The 12,662-nt window shown below is 41.5% G+C and overlaps 1 protein-coding gene across 3 annotated transcripts in view; it reads right to left on the bottom strand.

Annotated features, from left to right (window-relative positions):
* The window catches only part of ATF2 (activating transcription factor 2), a 51,757-nt gene extending 41,774 nt beyond the window's left edge, over nt 1-9,983 (bottom strand). Inside the window, exons 1-2 of one of the 3 annotated variants that reach the window (XM_082313930.1) lie at nt 9,881-9,983; nt 6,177-6,209 (exon numbers count right to left, since the gene is read on the bottom strand). The gene's annotated coding sequence lies outside the window, so the exon portion shown is untranslated. Of the gene's footprint in view, nt 1-284; nt 363-6,176; nt 6,210-9,605; nt 9,805-9,880 lie in introns of those variants that run through there. The other 2 variants (XM_082313931.1, XM_082313929.1) reach the window with 2 other exon arrangements.
* Nucleotides 9,984-12,662: the final 2,679 nt, after the last annotated feature.

Here is a 12,662-nt window from a genome sequence, read left to right as displayed (position 1 = left end):
GACAATACTGATTAGTGAAGGATACAGTGCCAACAGATGAGAAAAAGTGGCTGATTCCTTAGTCTCTTCATAATCTTTAAAGCTCATCCTTAAAGATAAGTTAGCGGATAGCTCTTTACGTAAACCGCTACCAATTTAACTACAAAATCATGTACTTTAGTAATGTTTCAGCTATATAACTAAATTACCAACAGGCTAAAAAAATATTTAAGAAAGAAGTAATAGATATTAATTGTATTTTGTGCTGTTTTGCATAACCACACCTACCATACTAATACACATACCTGCCAGATTTCACATATAAACCTGTTTCATAGGGCAAACTATCATATCCTCCTTTTCATGGCAATGAACTGCAATTGAAAGAGGATGTTAATTACTATGCATGTTAAACATGTAATAATACATGATTTTGTAAAGATAAATGATACAATGCGCACCATTCACCCAGGAAACACGACAGTTTTTCAAAGAAATGGTTTACTTCAATATATCCTGTAATTAGTTATGCCTTCTCTCAGACAGAAAGAGATGCTTCTACTCTTTCATCCTGCAAGCACAGAACAAACATCACAAGGTAGCATCACCCCGCTTCAGGAAGAGAAAGAGGGACACAGATGGGATTGAGCCAATCTGTGCTGGACTAGTATAAAACTAGTACGTGGATGCTGTGACATCGATGACAAAAAATAATAAAGTTCTGGTACGATGAACATAGAAAATCAAAATATTGTTGTCACATCACTAAACCCAATAGTGATGAGTAACTAATCTCAACACTAAAGTCACCTCATTTTAAGGCCAAGTAACAGGGCGGGCGGGGGTGGGTGGGAATGAATGTACCAAATTAGCTAATTAGCCAGGACATGACAAGCACTCTTAACCCATCTGTGACTTTACCCTGGAGGAAATACATTCATCTTTAAATATGAGTATTTGTATGGAAATCTAACAATGTTAGTTCTGAACACTGCTTAGCTTGATGAAGCAAATAAAGATGAATAAAGATGTCTTTATGATTAAAGATCATAAGCAGAATAAATCCATCTCTCCCCCAACAGGCTGGTCATGAAAAGTTGCAAGGCTTCTGAAACTGCCTAACCATCCTAAGAACATACTTCTGGTACACCATTTAGCACTAGACACAAGACACATCAAGTAGACGTAAGCAAATCATTTAAGACTTAATACATCAGAGATCTGTAGGGAACACACAACCTGATCCTTTTGCCTGCACCTGTACAGTACAAAACTACTGTACAGACTTTTTGGATATTACTTCAAGAAGCAGCAGATCCCAGTGTCCTTGGTCATGGGCACCAAATAGCAAAGAAGCAAACATGGAGTGGAGGAGATTCCAAAGTGTCACTTCTAAATATGTAGGTTCAACAGAATGGGGATACTGAGCTGAGATCACAAGCCAAGAAGAGACGAACGGCTGCCAGAAACTTTAGAGTCTTTGGCACTGACAACTCAGGGAAACATTCATGTTCCAAAGAAAGGATGCCAAAGCAAATCAGGGATGTGATTGTTCTGCTGTTCTTTGCAAAGAGTTCATAACCTGTCTCAAGTTTCTAAAGGGATGAAATATTTCTTAAACTGTTCAAACTACAAACTTGGTACTGTCACCAATAAAGAGTATTAACAAGATTATGGGCAAGTTTGAATACTCATGACTAAGGCTTCAGGGTAAAAAATAAGGCCCTTATCAATGAAGCTCTAGGATTACATCCTTATATTATCGGGAACTTCAACAGACACTTAAAAGCTATCCCATGAGCATATTATCCTTGTTCAGCTATGCAACAGTCAGATTTTTTAAAATGAAAGTTCAAAACTAAGAGAGAGTCTCCTTTAGATCTCAAAAGGAATTTGCTTTGTTAAATCTTGATCATGGGGCACCAAACATTTATATATGGCTGCAATATGCACATATGAATATATATTACGAAGAAAACTTTTATCTGTACCAGAAATGTCTGATGGTATAAGAAACAATTCTGTTTTTGTTGGTTTTTTTTTTTTTTTTTTTAATCCAAAGGAAAGGATGAAGATTTTGATTAACAAAAATACATGTAGGACATTTTTTTCCACTCTGTTACTATAGCGTGTTGTCAGTCTTTGACAAGTGCATAATATCAGCCATAAAGTCTACTCCATCCACATTGTTAGTGTTTTTCTTAGGTCATAAGCTGTAAAGATCAATTTTTTAAGTCTGCTCATTTTCTCTTTTAAAGGAATATTACCAAAACACATATTTGCATATGAAGTCATTATCTGGTTCCATGTTTTAGCTTGTGAAGCCTGTGAATTTTGAATGCCTGATTTATAAACTAAAAATCTGTCCCTGTGAAAAAGAAAAAAAGTTGTCCTCCTGGCAAACTTACTGGAAAAAAGTTGGAGATGAATTCACTTCCTGATCTTTGTATTATTATTTGACTGCAGGCCACAAGGAATTTTGTGAGGTAATGCCTCGTAAAGGGATTCCTGATAACATCTGAGGAAAAAAGAAGTATCTTGAAGCACTTCCGTTAGCATAGCCAAATCGGTAAGGATCGTATTTACCTGTTACAAAGACAAATGCAAAGCTTGCACCTAAACCAAAGTAACTCCATGCAACAGTGCAAACTGAGGGCCAAGTGGCTGTCAAGCACCTTTGGGGCAGAACCTGTAACTCCTGGTGCTCAACAAACTGAACACGATTCAGCATCATGTCACTTGCAGCACTGAAAGCTAACAGCCTACTAGGACGAATTAGCAAAAGCATAGCAACCAGATGAAGGGAAGTGACTATTCGCCTTTATCTGGCACTCACAAGGCTACAGCTGGAGTGCTGTGTCCAGTTTTGAGCCCCTCAAGACAGATGACAAACTGGAAAGAAACCAGCAGGGGCCCCACCAAAACAGTTAGGAGGCTGGACTATTACATTCAAGAGGAATATCAGGAAGCAAAGTTTGTTCAGCATCGAGGAGGAAGGCTAAGGAAGGATCTACTTGCTGCCTTATACTACCTAATGTATTATTATAGAGAAAACAGATCCAGACTCTGGGTAGCATACAACGAAAGGATGAGATGCAACATTCACAAGCCACACCAAGACAGTTAAGAGCAAGTATAAGGGGAGCGGAAAAAAATATTTAAAAAAAAAAAAAAAAAATCACACAGTGAGGGCAGCTGAACACTGGAACAGGTTGACCAGTGGGACTGTGGAATCTCCATCCTTGGAGACATTAAAAATTTTTGTGGATGAAGTTCTGAGCAATCCAAGATAATTCTGAAATTTGAAGTATACCATAAAGACGTCATAGCTAGAAACAGAGATGAACAAGAGCAAAAGACAATCCAAACTTCAGTAATGTTCTGACAGCTTTAGAAGACTTAGTGTGGTTAACTTTACAGCCCAACAACTAAAACTGTTGCTGCTAGGGAAAACAAACAAACAAACCAACCCCATACTTCGCCTCCTCTTTTCCTTCTGGATTGTTTGTTGCCTGACAGGAATAACAAGACTAACACAGAAGGCAAATTTTCAGAAAAGAAGTTTGTGACTGCCACTGATTTCAAAAGGCTATTGGAGACCAGCTGCCCTGAGAGAGAACATCACAGTAAGAAAGAAGAATTTAGAAAATATTCTCCCCCTGAAAACCAAAATAGCAACTTAAATGCCATCTTGACAAAAATGTTACTTACCCAACCAAATGAGAAATTAAGCACGTAAACTGCTAACCCAATTGCTAGAGATGAGTTATAGCCACAGGCAACAGCAAACACCTTGTCCCACAGAAAAAAGATGGTTCCTGAAGCAATCCAATCTGAATGTGAAACTCCAGCCTTAACTTATCTCTTCAGATAAACCGAACGGTTCACTGAAATGATTCTTACTACAGTCTGCTGAACTGCAACTTTCTTCTGTAAGCCTCCCAACCCTAAATTCCTTTCAGTAGCATAAAGAAACCCATACATAGAAATCTTTTGAGTTACACTGAGAAACAGGATCAGAGCTGAACATGGGAAAACCTTGAAATAATCTCCACAGTGTAATCAACTTTGGTACTTAAATCAGAAAGTAATCTCTTTTTTTTGGTGCTTGCTCTATACTTTCAACACAATGGTAAAATACTTTCACATCACGCCTATTTAAAATGCCATAAGCCACTTTTATCACTTTTGGAAAGCAAACATTACAGTAAAATATATAAATAAGTGTGTGTGTGTGTGTGTATATATATACACATATATGTTTAAAATATACACAATACAGAGAAATAAAAACAGGTTTGCAAGCAATTTACTAACATTTAGGAGAGTGTGTTTATTTAAAAAATAAAGATGTTTCTATAAAATGTCACATTAATGTTTATCTAAATGTGCTACAAAAATAGCTTCAACAATTATTTGTATATTTCTATAAGATTTTAATTAAACATCTTGGGTACACTTTCTGGAAACTATTACTACATACTCTGAGGCTTGCTTCTAAAATACTTCCCTGTAGACAATTTGTAAAAGCATAGAATCATACACTGACTTAAGCAATGTCTTGTTGGCGTATTTTACTGGTAAAGGTTCTTCTTTTTTCTCTTAATTCCCTACATACAGGAGCATGGAAAACACAACTGACACCTCGTTTCAAAATTTTTTTCTATCAAACATTTAAATAGCTGTTTAAAAATGTATACCTAATGATAACCCTTGCAAAAACCTCTCCAAATTTGCTGAGAAAAATCATTCTTCACACATACCTAGTAAAGATTCATCAGACTTGTAGCTACAGCCTCTGAACACTTCACCTGTATAAAGCATGATGTGTGTCAAAAGACCTCTATGCACTAACCTGCTCATGGGCTGTGCAGTCTTACTTATTCTAAGCACTGAATCAATACAGAGACCACCCTCCTGTAACGTCAGGGCTGACACAAACAGCATGGAAGAAAACAGCCTGAACTGAACACAGAAGACAGACAACTATAAACATATTGGGGGGGGGGAGAGGGAAGACGACCTTAAAACTTTTTAATGTCAGCATTCTTCCACTGGCCAGCAAACAAGAAGCGATGCACATTCTCACAAGTGTGTCACCCCCCTAATCCAGGTAGTCCATAGAGGACAATCTGACAGTCTGCCAGCTACAGTAGCAGCTGATTTATCTACTACGGCTTACATGTGATGCAAACCCAAGTTTTGCAGCTAGACTGACCACTCGCATGTGGCTCCAACTCAAGAAACATCTGTACATTCTGGTTTGAAAAAAAAACAAAAGTTGGACAAAAATTGTATTAGGCCACTGAAAAAAAATCCGAATTACAGTAGGCCATCAGCATCAAGTCTCCCCTGGGTCTATACGTTACAAAGTGCCGAAGTTACAGTGTCAGTGATGTATTTTCCTACGGATGCTTGCATTTCCTCAAGACCAATCATGTCTATTCAACATTTCCTTTTATTCTTTACATTTGATCTGGGGTTGTGTCCCTTTTTACTGCAAGATACAAACCCTTACTGTACACAGAATTATTAACTCTTAGTAAGCTTTTCTGTAGATCTCATCATAGTGTGTAATTGCTTTAGGTAGTATAAGATTTTTAAAATTTTACTTTAAAGCTTCATTTTATAATAGGAAACTGAAGCATAAAAGGACAAGGTCAAAATTTTTCAAAGTCTTTCTCAACTTTAAGAGTTCTACTTGAGATGCCTGCTTTTTCAAAGTAAAGTGGACTGAATATATTTGCCACAGTAAAGAATAACATTCTCTTAATGGTTACCTGAAGAGCTGAATTTAGTGTTCTGCTTGGCTCCACACAAGAATTTTAACAGACATGCTTCTTTAGATGAGGAAAAAAAAAAAAGTAGCTATTTTTGTTTTCCAAATTTAAACACTGCAAAATTAAGAGAGAGGGATTTCTCATGCAACCAAACAAATCAACGCAAATCAAAATGAACAGGGCACCTTTTATACTTTCAATACTTTCATATAGCATTGCACAGCATAAATTTTAATCACCTCCCACATTTGAGCCTATCTTTATTTCCACAATTTTCTATAGAGGCAAACTTGCAAGTTTAGCTTTCAGTAAAAATCAGAAGTCAGAATGTAGAATACACCACTTAAGAAGAAGTAACATAAAAAAATAAAATGAAAATTTGTATTTTAAAGGAAAAAAAATCATTGCTCCACTTACCTGGAGGGACCAGAACAGCTATTTTTCAGTTTCCTATAAAGCAAAAGAAGAAAGGTAAAGCAAAAGTGGTGTAATTAATACTTGACCATTACAGTCTACTTTCAAAAGTGTTCTGACTGACTGTATTTGTGTGATGCCCATAGAATTTAGCATTCCTAAAAAATAAAACTGAGTGATGTAGAGAACGGAGGAGAAAAAATTTGAAAAATAAAAACATTCTTCCTCATAAAGAAAACGGGATCACCAGAAAGTAGCTCAGTAGATTCTGCAAGAAAACCATAAGCCATAGTTTAGAATATTTAAAGGTTGTAAACCTCAAAAACAGGAAAACGGGAGTTCCTTCTTCACACTTCACTGCTTAATAGAATGGCTGTGCTATTTCCTAGAAGACACATGATCTGTTTCAGAGAGTTCTGGGGAAGAATAAGGAAGAATGTAATGCCTGTAGCATAATGCTCAGATTTTTTTTCTTTAAGGAAGTCAAATGTTGGGCACTTTTTGCTGATGTGATTAGTTAACTGCTTGTAACTGATGTCTAAAGTTAATTCCACACCTTCCATGGTTTGTCTAAGATTCTATACAGGGGAGAGGATCTGGACAAGAAGAAAAGATGCAAGAAGTGAGGACAACTGACTTAAGTTCAAATAAGAACAAGAAAGCCAGGTGGACAGATCGTCACATGTACAGAAACAAAGCAATTAAGTTACTTCAGTTTTGCTGAAGGAGCAGGCTTTTGGCATATGAAGGTACATTTCTGGTAAACAGCGAGCACAAATGGAATAAAGAAAGGTCCTTAGGCCTAACACTTCCTGTTGGCTGAATATGGCAGCTCCTAAGTCAACCCCCTGGCTTATGTATTTTTCAGAGACGCCTTGATCTTTCTTTGACTTACTGAAAATTCATGCTGTGTTAATACAGCTCCTATAGATAAGTGAAAGGCCAATGAACCTCAGAGAAGAAATATACAGGGGTTAATATTCCACTGATCTTTTCACAATTTGCTTAGAGGGATATTAGGGCTTACCTTCCCCAGCTCATTCATCTAGGTTTGAACGTATTAATATTGCCCATCAACCTAAGAAACATTAGAAACCCAGTCTCCTTTTGCTACATTACTTTCGATAAATTAAAAAAAAAAAAAAAAAGCTTAACAAAAAGTTACTTCACTTTTACATTTTTTCAGATTGCATCCCTGAAGTATAAAATTGAATACAATAATTAAGACTTTAATTTTTAAAAAAAATTTTTAAATATATAATAAATATCCCACTACAGGACTCCTATTGCTCATTAAAACCGAATGATCTTTTCCTTTCCTGTAAGCAATAATATAAATGACCATTGGCATTTACCTAGAAAGGGAAACCTACTATACTGCTTGGAATAACTTACTGAAAAGAAGCTCCTATCTGAACTGAAGCTAATGGAAAAGTTCTCAGGCTGAACTAAAACTGACACAGAACAAAGTTGGAAACAGTATAGCATAAACTTGAAAAAAATATTTATTGCATAACTATTAAATATTGACTCATATTACTATCACTAACTATATCCAATGCCTCCTCAGAGTGTACATTATTGATTTGAAACAAATGTAGTTATGTTATGCGGGAGGACAACGATAACTTGAAATCTAGTCATTATTTTAAAAATAAGTTAATAGCATTGAATCATGTTTGCTCCGTTGAAAACAGTTAATGCATTATTTTTATATAGAAATTCAAGATTATTTTAAGAAACCATAAAAAATGTTGAGATTAGAAATAACATATAAACTTTCAAAGTTAGTAAAGCTTCTTGGAGCTAAAAATGCACATTTGCAAGTTTAAATTTAACAGTGGAAGGAAAAAAAAGAATAGCTGACAATAGAAAAGGAATTTTAGGCACTAGATACACTCAAAATTTAATTAAACAAGATTCAAAAGAATACTATACTTCAGGCTGATCCACAGTTTGTCACAAAACAGAAGTAGCATGAAAACCAAAATTATGTATAAAATTATGTATCATCAAATTTAAGACCTGAAAGCACCTTATGTACGACACCGCTTCACCCCATGTACACATTAAGGTTTTCTTATTATTTCACATTTCTTTTGATGCATTATATAACAAGCAGTCCCTGACAAAGTTATTGTTTTGTTTTTTAATAAGACAACTTTCCGATTTTGATTCTGGAATGCATAATTATAAACTCTAAGACAATTCAAGTGAATGCCTAACTTGACTATAGTTTGTCCCTCTGAAATTACGTCTGCAACTGGATGTCCATTAATAGACAGTAACTTACGGTTGAGCAGAAGGCCGAGGAACTCACATCTAGAACACTCGTGGAAGACTAGGACCACATGGAAGGGTCCTCCTCATTCTATCTGCTAGTGCTGAATTTAGCACCTAACATAGTCCTAGCAGTATCATGACCTTAGCTTCAGGAACATTTGTTTTTATTAACTCCATCTAGCTCTACACTCGGCAAGAGCTTGGGACATGACATTTGCTGCCATGAGTAGAATATGACAAGAAGAAAACAAAAATATTATTTTACAAGGTGAAAAAGCATCTACACTTTGGCCATACTCAGGGTCACTATTTGGAAAGTAGCAGATGATTCAGAATTTCCAGCTTTATTAGAATTTCTCATTCTGGTGCAAGGAAACAGGTGACAGTATCACTATTTGAAGATAAACACCTCTGGGAGAAAGTAACGTCATGAAAAGCAAATAAGCGACACAGAGCGCATGGATGGGACATGGAAACATACTCATGGATCTCACTCCAAGAACAGGGACGCAAAGAGATCGTAGAACGAATAAGACTGCAGAAGCAACATGGCAGCACACATATCCCCTAACTCCAAACATCAAGTTGCATTGTGGCATAAAACATTTGTGCCCAAAACATCGTGCAGCCACCACTGCTTGAGGGTCTGCGAGGTGTGTTCTCACGGGAAAGCTTCAGAGACCTTTTATTAAGACAACTCGAGAGGCATGATGCAAAATACCAGGCAAAGTCAATGGGGCGACTGGTCCAGAAGGGCCACGGCCAGGGCCAGATCCCGGGCAGGCCAACACCTCCCTCTGGTGCAGAAAAGCTGTTCTCACCCCGCCGACACCCCACCCACCCTGCCCCTCTCGGCACCCCCCGCACCAGCGCCGGCTACGGACCCGCACCTCCCTTCAGGGCAGAAGATGGATGCAGGGAGAGGCCTCCCTGGAGCGGAGCTGAGGCGGAAGGGCCGGGCCCGGCTGCCCCCCTCCTCCCGCCCTTCCCGCTGCCTCTCACCCCCGCCCCGCCGCGGGCCGGGCCCGGGCCCGGTGCCGGCGATGCCCCCGCGGGGCAGCCCGCTTCCGCATGCGGGGCGCGGGGAGCTGCGCCCCCTCCGCTCGCCTCCCCGCCCCGCTCCCTCGGGGCGCCCGCCAGGACCCCTACCTCCGGGCGGGTAACGGTCTCTGCCGCGCCGGCCGGGCCGCCCCGCCCCGGCTCTAGGGGCGGCGGGAGCCGCAGGCCGCGGTGGGGGAGGGGGCTGCCGTGGAGAGGAGCGGCGGCGCCATGTTACTGCCTCCCGGCTATCCCCCGCCTACTGCCGAGCGGGGCCGCTCCCTCCCCTCCGCCCCCGGGGCGCTCGCTCGCCCGCCCGGGCGCCGCCGCAGCGCAGAGGGAGGAGCCGCCGCCGGGCCGGGCCGCGCCGCTGTTTACAAACTCACCCCGGGAACGCGGGCCGAACCGCACATTAAAGGCCGGGTCCCCTACAGGCTTCCGTCGCCTCTCGCGATAGCTCAGCTGACATCTCCGCGGGCCGCGGGGAGGCGCGGGTCACGTGGCGGGGAGGGGCGGGGCGAAGGACGGCGCGCGCCGCCGGTTGGGGGATGCCGGCGGGGCGGCCGGGGGCGGGGCGGCCGGAAGCGCCGGCGCCTGGGCGGGGCGGGGCGGGGCCGGGCGCGGCCGCCACGGGGCCGTAGCGGAGCAGGGGCCGCTCCGCCCGCGCGCGGAGGGGCCGCCGTGCCGTGCTAACGGCAGCAATCGCGTCGCGTGACGCCGCTCCCCGCGTTGGGAGCGGGGTGCTCCTGCCCGTGCGCCGCCCCGCCGGCCGGGTGAGGCTGCTGCCCCCGGGGCTTCGCGCAGCCGTTGCGGGGGAGCGCGGCGGGCGGAGCACCGCGCCGCTGCGGGCGGGGCAGGCGGCAGAAGGCGGGCAGAGATGAAAGGGCCGCAAGGCTTTGCTCCGTGCCAGCGCTTAACGCGCCGGTCGCATCGCAGCTGGGGAATAATCAGACCAAACCGGTGTGCGGCTGTGTTCCTCTGGGCTCCCGGCCTCCCCGCGCACCGCACCTCTGGTGGCAGGAACGGCGGGCATGCCTGAAGTCACACTGCCGCTGAACCTTCACCCTATTTAACGCTGTACCAACAACGCTGCAGCACCGTATCTCTACCTGAACTTAACACAGAAGTAATCAGCATTTCGGATGAGTTAAAAAATATCATAATCACATATGTCAACACTATCATATATGTCAGCTAGTATGTGCTCTGAATAAAAGGTGAGGTTTTAAGTCTGTGTCTGCATATCATTTGTCTTGTTATGAGACTGACCTGAGAGTATGAGACTATGAATAAGAAAAAAATACTTCTAAAAAAGAAGTATTCCAGTAAATTCCACTATGTCTAAGTTTTCCTGCACTTGCAAAAGACAATATGGCATGTTCCATTTCTTGTAAATTGTTCGGGTGAGCACTGTACAGCACTTTTGCAAAGTTCTTTGAGATAAGGTAGGATAAAAAACACTGCATCAAAGTAGAGTTTACTTAGAGGTGGAATTATTCTTCACTGTAAGCGTGTTGTGAAGGGCTCAAACGTGAGCGCAAAGAGAAGAGAGGAACAGAGATCTTACTTCCTTCTTCACAGAGAAACTAAGAGCTGTATTGGAAACAAATATTTTTCAGTGGTTTAGGTCTACCATCCCATGGCAGCATCAGTCCCGAACAGAGAACTGAACTGCAAGTTCTTTGCCTTTCCTCAGTCTGATATTGGTGCAAAAAAACATCAACAGAGGGAAAGCAGCAGGATGGAAAGGATGAATCACTTTTACCTGCAGCAATAATTTAAGAACGTAATTGGCAACATAAGCATTTCCTTCATTATACATTAGGGTAACACTGTTGTGTACATCACCATCGCAGGTGGAATGATGGTGGATCTACTGGGACAGCAGGCAGAGTAGTTACTCAGCGACAATGAAGACCTCCGTTCCAGCTGGCTCCATCTTCAACACTGAAACATGAACACAGTCTTTGCATCTGGAGAATCTACAACGTGAATCTTCCCGAGCTGACAGTCTCTAAGGTCAGTACAGTCCGTGTCAGAAAAACTGACAAAGGTTTCAGGAAAGTGAAGCCTACAGTATCGCCTTGTGGGACTTTGTATCTGGCTTCTCTGACCTATGAAAAAGATTTCTTGATGTAAACTCTTACACAGAAGATCAAGAGTCCTTTTAGACAGCTTGCTGCTGCCCAATCACTGCAAAGATTTAAAAAAAAAAAAAAGTTTAATCTTTTACACAACTATAGTTTTCTTTTGTGGGCATTCTAGGAAAACTGAGAGAATTTTTTGTAAGACCACTCAAATTGACCAAGCTGTGAGACCAAGCTGTTTTTCAAGAGCAGCGAAAATAGAGCAACAGAGAAAGGGAGTCAATGTGCCCTGTGATCATTCAGATGTGAAAATCTGCCCATTGCTCCTAAGCCCCTTATTGTCTATAAGGAGGATGATCCCCTGCGTGAATGTTTGTTGCCATGTTTTGAAAGACCTTGCTTAATCTTTATCTGTAACACTGAGATATGATTCTTTCAAGATTGGCATAACCTAATAGCAATTTTGCTTGGGTTTGGCCCATGTTCACGAGTCTAAGAGCGAGTCAAAAGGTAACAAACTTGGGGAGATGCCACTAGTAAAATAAACAGACTTTACATCTATATACAGGGTCACCTGAGATGTCTGCTGCCTTTCAGACAAGGCTGATCGTGGGGAAAAGGGTACACGTTGACAGGGTGAACCACATGGGAAAAGATGGGATGTAAATCCAGAAATCATTATTCAAAGCTGATTCAAGTAGCTCATGGTGACTCAGACGGCTTTCTTATTGAGGTTATGGAGGAATAGCTTAGCCAGAACTTCTCTTTACACCAAACACACAATGGTAACTCAGCAGAACCATTTTATACGTAAACAAATTGGTAAGTATGATTAACAGGGCTGGAGCTACATCTGACCCCTTGTTTAGCCAAATCCAGTGGTATGGAAATCTGAAGCTTGAATTAAGCTAGTCCACTAGACTAGTCCACAACATTAGGAAATACGGATTGCCACCTCAGATGCCTGCACAGATCTCTACAGTACCGAAAGAACAGAACAAAGTTCATCACCCACCAGAAGGACAGCAGTACACAGATAAGCTTTAGCCTGGAGTTCTAGTAATCGTGATCTGTCTTTCAT

The sequence above is a fragment of the Platalea leucorodia genome (genome assembly GCF_965183815.1).
Source record: "Platalea leucorodia genome assembly, chromosome: 5".
Lineage (NCBI taxonomy): Eukaryota > Metazoa > Chordata > Aves > Pelecaniformes > Threskiornithidae > Platalea > Platalea leucorodia.
This window is presented reverse-complemented; position numbering and strand designations above follow the sequence as displayed.